The sequence below is a fragment of the Megascapheus bottae genome, chromosome 6 (genome assembly GCF_031878675.1).
Source record: "Megascapheus bottae isolate mThoBot1 chromosome 6, mThoBot2.hap1, whole genome shotgun sequence".
Taxonomy (NCBI): domain Eukaryota; kingdom Metazoa; phylum Chordata; class Mammalia; order Rodentia; family Geomyidae; genus Megascapheus; species Megascapheus bottae.
The window spans coordinates 7141139-7159848 of NC_143514.1; the positions used below are offsets into that span (position 1 = coordinate 7141139).

Genomic DNA, 18710 nt, shown 5'->3' on the forward strand with positions numbered 1-18710 from the left:
ACTTTCCTCAAGGCAAGTGCTTTACCACTTAAGCCACAGCACCACTTTCAGCTTTTTCTATGTATGTGGTACCAGGAATCAAACCCAGGTCTTCGTGCATGCTAAGCAAGCACTTTTCCCACTAGGCCAAACTCCCACACCCCCTCTCCCACTACACTTAACCTGAATAATTGTACCGCATGTTTCTGGCCCTTAGCCAAACTGTCCTTTTAGTATACCTGGATGAGCTGTGTTTGTCCTGGCTTCAGAGCTTCTCTCCTGTATATGCCTTGAACTAGAGATGTCTTCTCTCCCTCTTCCATCATAATTCATTTCCCAGTGTCTTTTTTTCACTTTATTTTAAGTAGCAGTTAAACAGATCATGAGGACAAAACATCTTGATCAACATTATCCCTCCCCTCATTCTCCTTCATCTTTCACCATCCCATCCATGCCTTCCATTTTTCATATATATGCATTGAATATAGTAACTGTATTTGCCCTCCATTCCTCTCTCTATTCATCCGCCCTCATTCCCTTGTCCCCTCAACAAAACATGATTCAGGCTCCTAGTATTCATTTTGTTAAAGTGTTCATTACTTGTTCAAAGGACTTACACCTTTGCGTAAATGTCATTTGTTGATAAAACCCCCCACAGAACTGTTTTCTTTTTCCCACTCCCAACCATGCCAACTTACCTTATTCATCTTTTCTATATCACCTATCCCGGCTATACATAAATACAATTAGTTTGGAAGAAGTCACTTATTATCTGATTAGTCCAACATGTCCTTTGGCCTTTTCCTGCCTCCTATCCCATAGCACCACTTGCCGGGATGGCTGAAGTAACCCGTTAACTCATTTCTAGACTACCCCTCTTGTCACCTCCCTTTGGTTTTTACAGGTGATTGCCAGAAAGATATCTTATTTTGGGCTGGGAGTTTGGCCTAGTGGTTAAAGTGCTTACCTAGCATGCATGAAGACCCGGGTTCGATTCCTTGGTACCACATACATAGAAAAAAGCCAGAAGTGGTGCTGAGGCTCAAGTGGTAGAGTTCTAGCCTTGAGAAAGTCCAAGGACAGTGCTCAGGCCCTGAGCTCAAGCCCAGGACTGGCAAAAAAAAGAAAGAAAGAAATCTTATTTTATTTATTTTTATTTTTTCGCCAGTCTTGGGACTTGAACTCAGAGCCTGTGCACTGTCCCTAAGCTTCTACTGCTCAAGACTACCACGCTACCACTTGAGCCACAGTGCCACTTCCAGCTTTTTGTGCTTATGTGATACTGAGGAATCAAACCCAAGGCTTTGTGCATGCTAAGCAAACACTTTACTACTAAGCCATATTCTCAACCCAGAAAAAAAAAGTATATATGTATTTTTTTCCTTTCTTTCTTTCCTTCTTTCTTTTTCTTTTTTCTTTTCTTTTTTTTTTTTTTTTTTTTTGCCACTCCTGCGCCTTGAGCTCAGGGCCTGAGCACTGTTCTTGGGCTTTCTCAAGGCTAGAGCTCTACACTTGAGCCACAGCACCACTTCTGGCTTTTTTCTATGTATATGGTACCAAGGAATCAAACCCAGGTCTTTGAGCATGCTAGGCAAGCACTCTACCACTAGGCCAAACTCCTGGCCTCCAAAAAAATATTTTAAAAACTTAATGGAACCAGTCACTCAGTCACCTTGTAGGGATCCTGGTTCTAGTACCTTTCTTTCTTTCTTTCTTTCTTTCTTTCTTTCTTTCTTTCTTTCTTTCTTGCTTGCTTGCTTGCTTGCTTGCTTGCTTGCTTGCTTGCTTGCTTGCTTGCTTGCTTGCTTTCTTTCTTCCTTTCTTTCTTTCTTCCAGTGTGTGTGCTAATTCTATGGCTTGAACTCAGGGCCTAGGCACCGCCCCTGATCTTTGGTTCAAGGCTAGCACTCACCTGAGCCACAGCACCACTTCAGTTTTCTATTGATTAATTGGAGATAAGAGGTTTGAGAACTTTCCTACTTGGGCTGGCTTTGAAACACTATCCTCCTGTCTCAGCCTCACGAGTGCTAGGATTACACTGGTGTGCGCCACCGGTGCTTGGCAACTCTGGTAATTTTCCACCACAATAAGAGTAACATCCTAGCCTTTTCTCCTGGCAGGCTCCCCTACTGAATTACCTCTGTCTTCATTTCTAGTGCTCTTCCTCATCCTGGCCTCCTCCTCTAGCTTCAAACACAAAACATAATACCTATCATTTCCCCCTTTCTTGTCTTGAGATCTGTTTCTGGCATTTCTACTGTGATTGGTCAGTTTATGATTTATGATGGATGAGTTATAGACTGCTGTGGGTTTCATTTTCCTACCAACTTGTCTCCTATGTTTTCAGTAACCACACTCTTCCTTGGTAGATTCTCTCCCATTTCAAGTTGTTTGAAAATTGTGGTTTGTTGAAAATCAAAAACAGGCACACAAATTTGCAAATAAGCACACATGAACTTGTCAGGAAAAACAATGTCATAAATTTAACCAATTAAATGGAAGAAGTCCACTTAAGTTGACTTGGCAACAGAAATACCAAGGTCTAGGCAGAAAATGAAAGCAAGTCAAGTCTGGGAAACTGGCCAGATATAAGACAGATATGAAAACCTAGTGTTCAAGCTGTTCCTAAGAAAGAAAGTTTTTTAATTACCTTTAAATAATTGCACAAAGAGGTTTCAATTCAACATGTCAACTAATGAATACAATCCATCTTAATCAATGTCATCCCTTCTGTCATTCTTTCTCCTCAAATCTATCTCAGTCACACCCATAATCACAAGTTACCTGGTTCCATTTTCACACACATACACACACACACACACACACACACTGAATGTTACTAATGTTACTATATCAGGAAGGGCAAAATTTGAACCAAGGTTCAAGAGACGGCCAATCTGAGGAATCGAACCCAGATTTCACACATGCTAGGCAAGTACTGTATCACGAAGCTACATTCCCAGCCTAAGCACAAGCACTTTCTACATTCCCTTATGTGCTGTGCCAGGTCTGGAGAAATGTACCAAAGGACAAAGCAGGCAAAGAATAGAGTTTATGTTAGTCTCACTTTCCATTGCTGTAACAAATCCCTAAGTGACAAACTTAAAAGGAGGAAGACAGAGTTAAGGACATATGGTACAGTGATACAGCACCCTTTCTAGGGTAATGGCCCTGGGTTTCGTTCCCAAGACATAAAAGTAAAAGGTATTTGTTGGGGGGAGACTCAAAATTTTGAAAATTTGGGTCGGGAGTTTGGCCTAGTGGTACCATGCATGAAGACTTGGGTTTGATTCCTTGGTACTACATACATAGAAAAAAGCTGGAAGTGGTGCTGTGGCTCAAGTGGTAGAACTCTAGCCTTTAGAAAAAAAGCCCAAGAACAGTGCTTAGGCCCTGAGTTCAAGCCAGGACTGGCAAAAAAAAAAAAATTGGAAAGATTTATTTTGGCTCATGGTTTCTGATGATGGTAATACATGACAGAACTTCCCAGCTCATGCCAGCCAGGAAACAGAAAGAAAGGAACAGAAGACACTCCTAGTGTTTAATTCCATCAACTAGGCCCCATCTCCTGCCCTTCACCACTTTCATATAACACCACCGTATTATTAATCTACCAAGGGATTAGCCATTGATTAGCTCGAAGCCCTTGGGATCCAATCGCTTTCCAAAAGCCCATCACTTGGAAACCAGACCACCACTAAACAAACCTGTGGGGGACATTTTATATTCAAGCCATCATAACAAGGATGCAGTTCAGTGGTCCACCCCATGCTTTGCATACATAAATCCCTGGCATCAGTCTCCAGTCTCACAAAATACAAACCAACCTGAAAAGGGAGTGTGGAGCTTTTTACTGGATCCATCAAAGACATGATCAAGTAAGTTTTATCATAGATTTTTGTGGATTCTAAGACTAACCTGCTCCACAAGCATATTAAAGGTGCAAGATATTAATAGAAAAGGACATTAAAATTCTATTCTTTTTAATGAGCTGAATCTCTGCTGGTTAGAGAAAATACATAATCTGTTCTGAATCTAAAATGATTCTGGAAAGCAGGAATATGACCCAAGGTCATTCTCACATCCTTTCTCTCTGGAGATTTTTCGGAATATCAGTACTGGTTTAAAAGCAAATGTGTGTGTGTGTGTGTGTGTGTGTGTGTGTGTGTATGCGAGAGAGAGAGAGAGAGAGAGAGAGAGAGAGAGAGAAGAGAGAGAGAGAGAGAGAGAGAGAGAGAGAGACTGAGTCCAGTTTTAAGAACTGAAAATACAAGAATGTGATTTTTGGTATTACAGAAAAAAAATGCCTAAGCTAAGCTATTCCAGAGGTGTAGAATAATCCTTTTGTGTGTGTGTGTGTGTGTGTGTGTGTGTGTGTGTGGTTCATGGACTTGAACTCTGGGCCTGGGCACTGTCCTTGAGCAGTTCAGCTCAAAGCTATTGCCCTACTCCTGGAGCCACAGCCCCACTTCTGGTTTTCTAATGGTTAATTGAAGATAAAAGTCCCCTGATCTTTAGTGCCTGGGCTGACTTTGAACCCTCAGATCTCAGCCTCCCGAGTACCTAGGATTACAAGTGTGAGCCATCACCCCCAGCGTCCCCTTGTGTCTTAACAGTTTTGTATGAATGGTTCCTGTCACCACGATAAGTTTTTTTTTTTTTTTTTTTTAGCCAGTCCTGGGCTCGAGCTCAGGGCCTGAGCACTGTCCTTGGACTTTCTCAAGGCTAGAGCTCTACCACTTGAGCCTCAGCACCACTTCCGGCTTTTTTATGTATGTGGTACCAAGGAATCGAACCCGGGTCTTCATGCATGCTAGGCAAGCACTTTAACCACTAGGCCAAACTCCCGGCCCACCACGATAAGTTTTGCTGCTGGGATGAGATATTCCACTTGGCCTGACCCCACTTTGGAAGTAGGTAACAGAGTATGTGGGAATTATTATACAGTAATGTAGCTTGGTAGGCATATGGTTTGGGGAATTATCAAAAAAAAATGGATGCCTCATGTTGGGGAGTTGAACAACTGCAAATATTAGCTTTGTTTGCTACACTTAAACTCCTGAACCCACTGGACCCCCAATACCCTCATACTTCTCAAGACCATGGCAACCCACCCAGGATGCTCCTGTGGGTACCTAGTTTGTGTCACCCAGCACTCCTCTTCCCTTCTTCTGGGCTTTGAAGGAATTATACACAACTTCAGTATTCAGCTGCTTCAATGCCTCTTCTCAAGCTCTCTCCCTTCCCGACTCCTCTAAGGGCTCTTGAATCTTATTCATTTCTCAATGTCCATTGCTTAGCACTCTGGTATGTAGCAGAATTGTAATAATATTTAGTATTTAAATGAAAAAAATATCTTTGAGCTGGGCCCAGTGGCTCTCACCTGTAATCCTAACTACTCAGGAGGCTGAGATCTGAGGATCAAGGTTCAAAACCAGCCCAAGCACGAAAGGACCTGAGACTCATATCTCCAATTAACCTCTAGAAAATGTGAAGTGGGGCTTGGCTGCAGAGTAGGGTGGTAGCCTTGAGCTGAGGAGCTCAAGGTCAGTGCCCAGGCTGAGTTCAAGCCCCATGACCCCCCCCACACAAAAAATTATCTTTGAGAGCTAGGCACCAGTGGCTCACAGGTATAGTTGTAGCCACTCAAAAGGCTGAGATCTGAGGATCATAGCTTAAAGCCATCCTGGGCACAAACCAGAAAATCAAAAGTGGTGCCGTGGATCAAACAGGTAGAGCACTAGCCTTGAGTTGAAGAGCTCAGGGACAGTGCCCAGGCCCAGAGTTCAAGCCCCATAGCCATCACCACCACCACCAAAATCTTTCAGTAGTTTTACAAAGGGATTTCAATGTATCAATTTATGAGTACAATGCATCTTAATCAATGTCACTACTTTCCATTGTTTCTCATCTCTCCCAATTCCATCCATGCAATAAATGTTTTAAACCAAATAATGAATGGTATTATTTTTCCAACAACATTAATTACTCTATTTCCAAGGCACCCATGATACTTTATCTCTTTTATGATATTATGACTTTCAACCTGTACAGTGATTTGTTTATGTGCAGTGAGAGCTTTTGGTGGGCAGGAGCCACTTAACATTGAGCAGAGAGCTTTGAGTATAATCAGCACATAATTAATGTTTAATGCAGTTGAGCAAAAAATTTTTGAAAAACAAAAGTATCTAATTATTCAGTATGAGAAATAAATGCATGGATACCAACAGATTTAGGAGTATAAATAGGTCTTTATTTCCACTCTACTGCTTCCCTAGTACTGTCAGGTCTCAGCCTGCTGATTTGTGCACACAACAGCTAGCAGCCAGAGCAGCTCAATCAACCTACTCTTTCTGTCTCTCCCTCTGGCCTCCCTTCCAGCTAAAGGTAATTTTCACTTATACACACACACACACACACACACACACACACACACACACCAAATAGATAGATAGATAGATAGATAGATAGATAGATAGATAGATAGATATAAATTGATGGCTGGAAAAGTCAGATTATATAGGGGAGGGTGAGGAGGAGGAATGGCTGAAGCAGATGAGGAAGTGGTCTCAGAAACTGGGGGAACCTCATTGTCCCAAGGAAGTATGACAGGGCCAGATGAAGACCTGCTCTCAGAGCTTGGAGTCCTTTTGCTGACTCACAATCAGGCAATTGATAGTCAGGTGATGGACAGTTATAGGTGATTGATTACAGGGCAGGTGATTTCTGGTGAGGCTACTTGCTGTGTTTCAGGATGAAGCAGGGGGGGATAGGCCTATTCCCCATAGTTGACCACAGACCTAAAAGGCACAAGGACATGAAGCATCTTTAGGATGCTTCATTCTAGCAACAGAAGTTGCTGTATACAACGACTCCTACTAACTTGACTAAAGTAACTTTTTAACCAGGGAAAGCTAAGATTACCATAACAATAAAATCCCAAGAACCACCACAGACTACATACTAACTAATCAAATGAGATTAGTTATGATTTTTAGTTATTTTTAGGGGGAGTCTTTATTGTTGTTGTTGTTGTTAGGGAGGGCTGTCCTGGGGCTTACACTCAGACCTGCGTGCTGTCTCTGAGCTTTATACTCAAGGCTAGCACCCCGAGACACGCCACAATTTCTGCTTTTCTTCTTTCTCTTTCTTTTCTTTTCTGTTTTTCAGTAGTTTATTGTCCAAGACTTTCCTACCTAGGCTTGCTATCCTGAAATCCTCAGATCTCAGCCTACTGAGTAGCTAGGCTTTCATGGATGAGCCACTGGTCCCCAGTTTAAGTTGTAAAGTTTTCATACCCCCAACAGATCAGAATTTAACTTCTGGAAACATTCGCATCTTAGGAAATGAATTGGGAAACTCAAATTAACAGTATTTGAAATAATAATTGTGAGTCAGTTGGTGGTTCTATTTCTGCCTTCTAGTAGTGGGTGTCAAATTAACTGCTGCTTTATTTTTAGTTATGTAAAAATGTTTCACTCAGTACCCATTCCCTGGCAGAGCACATTGATTGAAGCATGAACAATATTTGTACTCTATAGGGTTGCCAAGCCTTCATCAAAGATTAGTCCAAACTGGAAAGTCAGGTTTTGGTACACATTGTCATCTTTCAGTTGCCAAAAGTCATGATGATCAAGCAGACATAAAACCAGGGCAAATTTTTGTTGGAGAGAATTGTATTCTGTAACAGTGCTGTTCTGATGGTCTCCCTGGTGTTCTGGCTACACCCCAAGGCCTTGCCATATACACAGTCAGGGAGAAAAGTATACGCTTGAACACTGAATAGGACGTAGACTGCCTAAATGCAGACAAATACAATCAACATGACTTGCCAGAGGAAAGTTGCCGAGGGCAGAACCAAAAGTTGACACATAATTTATGAACCAAAAACTGAGTGTCTGTCAAGTTTGATCTCAGTTTCTGTCATCATTCATTACTGGAATTGTTTAGAAAAATAGAGTTTTAAGCCAGGCATGATGGTTCTCACCTGTAATCCTAGTACTCAGGAGGCTGAGATCTGAAGATCAAGGTTCAAAGCCCACCCAGGCACAAAAGAACCTGAGATTCTAGGAAATTTGAAGTGGGGTTTGGCTCAAGGGTAGAGTTGAAGAGCTCAGGGATAGCCCCCAGGCCCAGGGGTAGGGTGGTTAGGGTAGTAGCCTTGAGCTGAAGAGCTCAGGGATAGCGCCTAGGCCCAGAGTTCAAGCCCCATGACCCACAAAAGAAGAAAGAAAGGAAGGAAGAAAGAAAGAAAAACTAGAGTTTTAGAGGTAGATAAGGAGAAAAAGAGTCATACTATGGTAGCTCCTACCTGTTATCCTAGTTACTGTTGGGGCTCTGGGGGTCCTGAGTGCAACTGAAGATGCAGCAGAGACCACTCCCTCTTCTGATAAACGGCTGCAGTCAGATACCCCTGCACGATGCTGATTGTGCCTGCAGAGTTGCACTTGCATGATGTTGACTGAATCTCAGTCCCCACAAGCTAAAAGTATTTTTCTATCCCTGCCTATAAAAATCCCAGCCTGGGGCAGGGAATTTGGCCTAATGGTAGAGTGCTTGCCTAGCATGCATGAAGACCCAGGTTCAATTCCTTGCTACCACAAGCAAAGAAAAAGCTGGAAGTGGTGCAGTGGCTCAAGAGGCAGAGCTTTAGTCTTGAAGAAAAAGCCTAAGGTCAGTGCTCAGGCCTTGAGATCAAGCCCCAGGACTGGTTCAAAAACAAAAACCAAAACAACAACAACAACAAAAACCCAGCCTGCTTAGATTATGGTGCAACCTCTGTGGTCCCCACCAGGAAGTTCACCCAAGAGCTTACTCTAATAAACATTCCTTTTTCTCTACTTACCCTCAAGTCTCTCCTCTTTCTGGAACCCTTACAGCTAGTTAGGGGGCTGAGATCTGAGGATCAAGTCCCACAACAAGTACACACACACACACACACACACACACACACACACACACACACGAAAGTCACAAAATAACCCAATGATATGGGGCAATATTATTATTATCATTATTATTACTGGCCACTGGGAGGCATTAAAACTCTAACAAACTCCAACAGCCATTGTTAGTCACTTTTCAAAGCAATAACAGGACGGTTTTATCTTTTGGTTTTTGCGAATAAACTGAAAGCCTCCTTCATGCAAAGCAGGAGTGCTCATGAGTTCACCTCCACCCCCAGGACATCTGCTTCTTTTTTGCCAGTCCCAAGAATTGAACTCAGCACCTGGCCACTATTCCTGAGCTTCTTTTGCTGAAAGCTACAGCTCTATCATTTGAGCCATACTGCCACTTCTGGGTTTTTGTTGTTTTTGTTTTTGTTTTTTTCTGTGTATATGGTACTAAGGAATCAATCTCATGCTTCATGCATGCTATGCAAGCCCTTCACCACTAAGCTCTGCTTTGCTGTGTGTGTGTGTGTGTGTGTGTGTGTGTGTGTGTGTGTGTGTGTGTGTGTGTGTGCTTCTTGTGAGACTTGAACTCAGGGCCTGGGTACTGTCCCTGTACTTTTTCCCTTCAGAGTTAGTGCTCTGTCATTTGGAGCCACACCTCTACTTCTCCCATTTTCGTGATTAGTTGGAGATAAGCATTGGGAAAATGGAGGCGAACAGGAAAGGAATAGGCCGGACTCCCTCACCCACAGCTGACTACTGCATATTGAGGAACTGGGAGGGGCACAGACCCTCCAGAGGGATTGTAGGCGTCCAGTACAGGATTTTGGGGTGGACTTATATAGAGCTTCATAGAGAAACAGAAAATTGAAGTGGGCTATGCCCCATCCCACAGTGGAATGCTCCACCTGGGGCGTGCAGGGCTATTGTCTCCTGGGGACCACCCTGTGGACGAGCATGTGACCTGGTTCAGTGTTTTGGTTGGCCCAGAGGAATAAGGCAAGACTGCATCCTTCAGTAAGTCTCTGAGAAGTGGTGCTGTAGCTCCAAATAGTAGAGCACTAGCCTTGAGTGAAAAAGCTCAAGCCCTGAGTTCAAGCCCTACAACCGACGACCAAAATAAATAAAAAGCCAGGTGCAGTGGCTCACACCTGTAATCCTAGCTACTCAGGAAGCTGAAATCTGAGGAGACTCTTATCTCCAATTAACCTCTAGAAAAGGAGAACTGGGGCTGTGGCTCCAGGGGTCGGGCAGTAGCCTTGAGCTGAAAAGCTCAGGGATAGTGACTTGGCCCAGAATCCAAGCCTCATCACACACACACACAAACACACACACACACACACACACACACACACATACACACACACACACACAAATATCTCTGAGATCTCAGGCTCCTGAATAACTAGGATTACAGGTTTAAACTGAGTTCATCTAACTGCTTTGTTTGTAATCTGATTTCATTTACTAGTTAAACAACAACAAAAAAGCAGGCTGAAGCAGGGCTTGGTGGCTCATGCCTGTAATCCTAGCTACTCAGGAGGCTGAGATCTGAGGATCTCAGTTCAAAGCCAGCCCAGTCACTAAAGGATGCAAAACTCTTATCTCCAAAAGGGGTAGGGAGGGAGCTCTGAGCTGAAGAGCTTAAAAAAAAAAAAAGCAGGCTGGGGGCCAGGAGTTTGGCCTAGTGGTTAAAGTGCTTGCCTAGCATGCATGAAGACCCGGGTTCAATTCCTTGGTATCACATACATAGAAAAAAGCCGCAAGTGGTGCTGAGGCTCAAGTGGTAGAGCTCTAGCCTTGAGAAAGTCCAAGGACAGTGCTCAGGCCCTGAGCTCAAGCCCAGGACTGGCAAAAAAAAAAAAAAAAAAGCAGGCTGGGAATGTGGCATAGTAGTAGAGTTCTTGCATAGTATGCATGAAGCCCTAGGTTTGCTTCCTTAGTACCACATAAACAGAAAAGCAGGAAGTAGTGCTATGGCTCAAGAGGCAAAGTGCTAGCCTTGAGCAAAAAAAAGCTCTAAGCTCAAGCCCCAGGACTGGGGGGGGAAAAAATAAAAAAAATAAATAAAAATTAAAAATAAAATCCCAGGTGAGGAGTTTGGCCTAGTGGTAGAGTGCTTGCCTAAGCATGCACAAAGATCGGGGTTTGATTCCTCAGTGCCACATACATAGAAAAAGCCAGAAGTAGTGCTGTGGCTCAAGTGGTAGAGCTCTAGCCTTGAGAAAACCCAAGCTCAGGCCCTGAGCTCAAGGCCCAGGAGTAGCAAAAAAAAAAAAAAATAATAATAATAAATAAAAATTAATTAATTAATTAATTAAATCCCAGCCAGGCATGGTGGCTCATACCTGTAATCCTAGCTACTCAGTAGGCTGAAATCTGAGGATCAAGGTTCAGAGCCAGCCCGGGGAACAAAAGGATTTAAGACTCCTATCTCCAATTAACCTCCAGAAAAACAGGAAGTGGGGCTTGGTTCTAGGGTAGGGTGGTAACCTTGAGCTGAAGAGCTCAGGGACAGTGTCCAGCCGGAGTTCAAGCCTCATGACCCACCAAAAGAGAGAGAGAGAGAGAGAGAGAGAGAGAGAGAGAGAGAGAGAGAGAGAGAGAGAGAGAGAGAGAGAGAGAGAGAGAGAGAGAGAGAGAGAGAGAGAGAGAGAGAGAGAGAGAGAGAGAGAGAGAGAGAGAGAGAGAGAGAGAGAGAGAGAGAGAGGAAGCAGCAGCAACAGCAGCAGCAAAAATGAACTAGACAGAGCAATCACCAGCTTGAAGCAAGAATTCCCTGGAACAAGACTTTCCTGAAGCTAAACTACACAGGACATGTCTGCAATTTGAAGAATGACCTTGATCACCTCTATAATGCTTAATTACCTGAAATACAGCTGTAGTTCAAAGAATGACCTACGTCACCTCTAGAGATTTCCACACTGGGCGAAAAGTCCACATTATCTATTAAAACAACAACATGGCATTACTTAGACTCAGTGTCCATATTTTACCATCCCAGTGTTTTAATTTTGAAGATCAAGTATGTTATCGGACTAATAGATACACTTGTTGAGAGCTGGGCGAGGTGGCTCTCACCTGTCATCCTAGCTACTCAGGAGGCTGAGATCTGAGGATCAAGGTTCAAAGCCAGCTAGGGCACTAAAGACTGAGAAACTCTTATCTCCAATTAATCTCTAGAAAAGGGGAATTGGTGCTGTGGCTAAGGGGTTAGGTGGTAGCCTTGAGCTGAGAAGCTCAGAGACAGCACCTAGACCCAGAGTCCAAGCTTTATGACCCACAAAACAAACAAACAAACAAACATTATTATTATTGTTGTTGTTATTATTATTATTATTGTTAAAGTCTTGAGGCTTGAACTCAGAGTCTGCACACTATCCCTGAGCTCCTTTTGCTCAAGGCTAGGGCTTGAGCCACAGAACCACTTCTGGCTTTTTCCTGATGTGATACTGAGGAATGGAACCCAGGGCTTCATGCATGCTAGACAAGCACCCTACCACTAAGTCACATCCCCAGTTCTGATGTTTTTTATTCCTAAGGAAAAAAAATATAAAAATCGAAAATAATTTAAGATCATTTAGGTATTTTATTTTCTTCCAAGGGATTCTAAGACTCACTTAACCTTAGAATTTAGCACCAGCAAAGAAGAAAGGACAATCTAGGCGGGGTTTATGAGCTGTAAATTAAGCAGACAAAGAGCAATTACGCATTTCCACTGGAGTGCTGCATAACTGTAGCAGCTGGTTTGTGTTTTCAGTTGCAAGTTACACACCACCTGCTTAGCCAAACCTGCTTACACAGTGTAGCAAACAGAATGCTATGTAGAAGCCCATTTGCTCATTTGGAGTACGAATTTACATTGCACATCCAGTTGGAGAAACTTTAAGATAAATCTAGAAATGTGATGTCTCCTTTAGGAATGCTCCACTGGACCAAGATTTGTTATGTTGTTGAAATGTGTTTGAGTTACAATTTATTACAATTTAATTGCTCTCTTGGTTAATTGATTAGGAATTATTTCAAGAGAACCCAGCCTTGAAGACTGATGTATATTTATCTACAATAATTAATCACTCTGTGTGTGTGTGTGTGTGTGTGTGCTACTACTAGTGCTTAAATGTGCGATACTACTAGTGCTTAAATTTAGCGCCTAGGCACTGTCCCTGAGCTTTTTTTTGGTTCAAGGCTGGCACTCTACTACTTGAACCACAGCTCCACTTCTGGCTTTTTCAGTCATTAATTGCAGATATGCAATTGAGATGGCTTCAAACTGTGATCCTTAGATTTTGGCTTCCTGAGTATTAAGTATACAGTTGTGAGCCACCAGCACCTTTTTTTTTTTTTTTTGCCAGTCCTGGGGCTTGAACTCAGGGCCTGAGCACTGCCCTTGGGCTTCCTCAAGGCCTAGTGCACTACCACTTGAGCCACAGCACTACTTCCCGTTTTTTCTATGTATGTAGTATGAAGGAATCAAACCCAAGTCTTTGTTCATGCTAGGCAAGTACTTGTAGCACTAGGCCAAACCCCTGCCCCCACCCCCAGCACCTTGATTATAACATTTTATTTATTCATTTATTTGTATTTTTTTGTGGATCATGTGGCTTGGGCGCTGTCCTTGAGCTCTTCAGCTCAAGGCTACCACCCTACCCTTGATCCAAGCCCTACTTCCTGTTTTTCTAGAGGTTAATTGGAGATAAGGTCCTTTTGTGCCAGGGCTGGCTTTGAACCTTGATCCTCAGATCTCAGCCTCCTGAGTAGCTAGGATTACAGGTGTGAGCCAGGGCACCTGGCTTATTGTAACATTTTAATGACCTTGGCTCAACCTTTATCTTGTGATATTTTTATTGTAGCATTTATGCATGTATTGTGATAAATTTGGACCAAACTTTATCTTTCTGAGCAAATAGATTCTGATGCTTCTTACAAATATATATATAGAATGCAGAGCAAGTATGGAATAATTCACTTTACAAAGGAATGTCAAAAAGTTAATTATTCTGTATTTCTCATGTGAGTTATTATGAAAGAAGTTCACATTTAAGCATGGAAACTAGAACATGCCATTTCACCTGAAAAATATGTCTTGGGTTTTTAAGTCAAAAAAAAACAAAGTGGAGTACATTTGATGTTCACAGTTGATTTTCACGGTACCAACTGTTGCCCAGCATCTGGCTTTCTGGTGGCTACACCTGGACATGGCAAAACCGAGCTCCTAGAGAAGCAGAAGGCCAAAGCTGGAGTTGAACCACAAGGTGCAGATTTGATCAAAGGCCTCTCTCCTCCAGACAAAGGGAAGCCACAGATCAGAAGCTGGGAAAGGGGGCAAGGCAAGGGGACATAAGGCAGAGCTACAAGGTGGGATATGCAGATAGAGTGTTTGCATGGTGTATTTGGGGGTTTAATCTGCTCATCCAGTACAACCCACTACTTCACCAACATCAGATACTGGGAATACTGGTAATAAGCATGAATAGCACCGTGTCAGAAAGCCTGGGTTTGGGGAAAAGGAGACTTGCTGCCTGCTCAGGCCTGGCAGCGGTTCTCCCTTCACTGAGGTGCCCTTTGAGCAATGGACTAAACCATTCTAGACCTTTAAGTTTCTTTTCTTTTCCATTTTTAATACTTTTATTTGAAATTAACCTTATGTATTAAACAATTCTTTCTCATAGAGAGGTGAAGGGTTGGTGGTGGTTAGGTGAGATAATAGTACAGTTCTTGTATCGATGTCTGGCTTCTCAGTGCTGCTAAGTCAGCTACACTTGTCAGCTTTCTTTAGGAGGATCTCGGGAGGCTGAGATCTGAGGATCAAGGTTCAAAGCCAGCCGGGGCACTAAAGAACATGAGATTCTTATCTCCAATTAATCACTAGAAAAAAGGAAGTGTGGTTGTAGCTCAAGGGGTAGGGTAGTAACCTTGAGCTGAAGAGCTCCGGGACAGTGCCCAGGCCCAGAGTTCACACCCCATGACCCACAAAAAAAAAAGAAAGAAAGAAAGAAAGAAAAAGAAGTAATGTATCCATTACTTGACAAATGTAACTATAACCCCTCTATACATTTCCCCAACAATAAAATACAATAATAATAATAATAATAAAATTAAGAAAAAAGAAAAAAATCTTGAACTAAAGTGTTGGGATCTGCCAGAAAACCACACTGACATCCAGTCACATAGAAGAAAGAAAGAAACATTTATTGCCAGCAAAGGGACTGACAAGGCCAATTCTCAGGGGGGAGAAGAAGCCCTGTCTTTGTCTGAGGTGACTACTTATAATCTGGGGTGGGGGATAGGGAGTAGGGACCTTTGTGTTGACATGTGTGCCCAGGACTAAATCATGGTGGGGTTAGGATTTATGGCAGCTGCCCAAGTAGTAGATAAGGGGCCTGCAGCTGGCAGACTGAAGGTCACTTTGAGGGGTCCTGTTACCTTTTATGGTTGTAACTGGCCTGAATGGAGAGTCATCTCAAAGCAAGGGGGAAGGAAGCCGATTATTTACTGCCTGCACCAAATGAGTCTAGTGTTGCCTGAGAAAGGAGCATGCTAAGCTATGAGAAAGGAACCTATTGGACTAACAATGAGTAAGTTTAAGAACTTGCCCAGCTGGGCACTGGTGGCTCACACCTGTAATCCTAACTGCACTGAAGGCTGAGATCTGAGGTTTGTGGTTGAGAGCCAGGTAGGCCAAGAAAGTCGATAGAACTGTTTCCAATTAAACACTCAGAAATTGGATTTGGTGCAGTGACTCAAAGTGATAAAGCACTAGCCTTGAACGAAAAAGCTCACAGACAGTGCTCAGGCCCAGAATCAAGACCTGTTGGGGACCCACTATGGGGTCAGTGACCATGACTGTGGGGTCAGTGACCTTGGACCCACACAATTGTGTACACAAGGAAGTAGCTCTTATGATTTTGGGCTGTGTCAATAGCTTCTCATTTAACCTGTTTGGGACTTGATAGCTTCTCATTTAACCTGTTTGGGACTTAATAGCTTCTCATTTAACCTATTTGGGACTTGATACTGTTTGTATGAATGTAACCCCTGGCAGTTCTTTTTTTTTTTTTTGCCAGTCCTGGGCTTGAGCTCAGGGCCTGAGCACTGTCCTTGGACTTACTCAAGGCTAGAGCTCTACCACTTGAGCCTCAGCACCACTTGCAGCTTTTTTCTATGTATGTGTACCGAGGAATCGAACCCAGGTCTTCATGCATGCTAGGCAAGCAATTTAACCACTAGGCCAAACTCCCGGCCCCCCCTGGCAGTTCTTTAAACTTGGGAACTTGAAATAAACTGGGCTGCAGTCTTTACCTTGGCTGCAGACCTCCAAGACCCCATCTGTTTGTCTCTCTTCTATTTTTTCCTAGTCCCTGCCCCCTATTTCAGGAATCCCAATTTGCTGCCGGCTGACTCCGGCAAAGACCCACAAGTGACCAAAAACACAACAACAAAACACATGTCCAGTATACTTTCCTGCAAAATTATTTCATTTGTTTGATTCTCTTTGGGTATAGTATCATATCAACTAGGAAGTGAATTGTCAGACCATCACTCTTACTCATTAATTTAATATTCACAAAGAGACAGAGGAAAAACTTCATTAATAGTGTGTTGTCATTAGGAAATATTGTATCTTTAGCATTTCTTCAATCTATTAGTCTGTGGAGAAAAAAAGTCAAATTGTTTCTCTTTGACTTTCAAAGAAACTTACAGCTTGTAGATGATTAGTGCTGTTGTTGATTATTTATAGATTCTTAGATTACAAATGTGCATGTGTGTGCGTGTACGCGTGTATATGTACGTGTGTGTGTGTGTGTGTTTGTCAGTTGTGGGGCTTGAACTGGGGGCTAGTGCGCTATGACTTTTTTTTTTTTTTTTTTGCCAGTTCTGGAGCATGAACTCAGGGTCAGAGCCCTGTCCTTGGGTTTTTCCCTCAAGGCTAGCACTCTACCACTTGAGCCACAGCACTTCTGGTTTTTTCTGTGTAGGTGGTACAGAGGAGGAATCGAACCTGGGCCTTAGTGCATGCTAGGCAAGCACTCTTCCAGTAGGCCAAACTCCCGATCCCTAGTGCATTACCACTTTGGCTTACTGATACTTATGGTTTTCTGGTAGTTAATTGGAGATAACAGTCTCACGGACTTTTCTGCCTTGGCTGGCTTTGAACTGCAATCCTCAGATCTCAGCCTCTTGAGTAACTGGGATTGCAGACATGAGCCACCAGTACCTGGATAGATATACTTCTTATTTTTATTTATTTATTTATTTATTTATTTATTTATTTATTTATTTATTTATTTATTTATTTATTTTGCCAGTCCTAGGGACTGAACTCAGGGCCTGAGCACTGGGCTAGTGCTCTGTCACTTGAACCCCAGCACCACTTCTGGCTTTTTCTGTGTACCAAGGAATCAAACCCTGAGCTTCGTTCATGCTAGCAAGCACTCTACCATTAGGCCACGCTCTTGGCCCTACTTCTTTTTAAAAAAATTTTCTTACTTCTCTTCAGCTTTTGTTCACCATCATGGTTACAGTGCCAGCTTGGGCTTCTCACCATTTCTTCTCACAAGACTTTCAGAATCAAGAGATTTCTGGCCAAGAAACAAAAGCAGTGCTCGCTTCGGCAGCACATATACTAAAATTGGAATGATAGAGCAAATTTGCATGGCCCCTGTGCAAGGATGACACGCAAATTCGTGAAGTGTTCCATATTTTTCGGTATGATTCTCGATGCTAGGTGTGGAATAAAACTCTGTTTAACTTCAAACAAACAAACAAACAAAGCAAACGCAAAATCGCCTCATTCCCCAGTGGATTTGGATGAAAACTGGTAACAAAATCAGGTACAACTCCAAGAGAAGACACTGGAGGAGAACCAAGCTGGGCCTGTGAGGAATTGCAGCAGATGCCCACATATTTATGCTCCATCCTGCACAAATTAAGCTGAAATGTCGCTACTGCCTGGACTGACAGCTGGGCATTTTTGTGTGTGTGTGTGTCAGTCCTGGGCTTGAGCTCAGGGCCTGAGCACTGTCCTTGGACTTTCTCAAGGCTAGAACTCTACCACTTGAGCCGCAGCACCACTTCTGGCTTTTTCTATATATGTGGTACCAAGGAATCGAACCCAGCTGGGCATTTTTAAACTGATTTTTCTTTGCTTGCTTTAAGAATGGGCACACTGAAGCAGGCACAGTGGCTCATGCCTGTAATCCTAGCTATTCAGGAGGCTAAGATCGGAGGATCAAAGTTCAAAGCCAGCCCAGGCCCCAAAGGACCAGAGATTCTTTTTTTTTTTTTTTTTTTTTTTTTGCCAGTCCTGGGCTTGAGCTCAGGGCCTGAGCACTGTCCTTGGACTTTCTCAAGGCCAGAGCTCTACCACTTGAGCCTCAGCACCACTTGCGGCTTTTTTGTATGTATGTGGTACCGAGGAATCGAACCCGGGTCTTCATGCATGCTAGGCAAGCACTTTAACCACTAGGCCAAACTCCCGGCCATGGACCAGAGATTCTTATCTCCAACTAAATTCTAGAAAATGGGAAATGGGCTTGGCTCAAGGGTAGGGTGGTATCCTTAAGCTGAGGAGCTCAGGGACAGTACCCAGGCCTAGTTCAAACCCCATGACCCCCCCCCACACACACAAAAAAAAAATTCTTTCTTGCTTTTTCCCTCCTCCTCCTCGTTCTTCTTTGCCAGTCCTGAGGATTGAACGCAGGGCCTGGGCATGGTCCCTGAGCTTCTTTTGCTCAAGGCTAGCATTCTAAGACTTGAGCCACAGCGCCACTTCCAGATTTTTCTGTGTATGTGGTACTGAAGGAATCAGACCCAGGGCTTCATGTGTGCTAGGCA

At 43.2% G+C, this 18710-nt stretch overlaps 1 non-coding gene across 1 annotated transcript; it reads left to right on the plus strand.

The window, feature by feature from the left end:
* Positions 1 to 17475: 17475 nt before the first annotated feature.
* Positions 17476 to 17580, plus strand: LOC150061323 (U6 spliceosomal RNA). Its single transcript, XR_016536088.1, has one exon. It is a non-coding gene; the product is annotated as a U6 spliceosomal RNA (small nuclear RNA).
* Positions 17581 to 18710: the final 1130 nt, after the last annotated feature.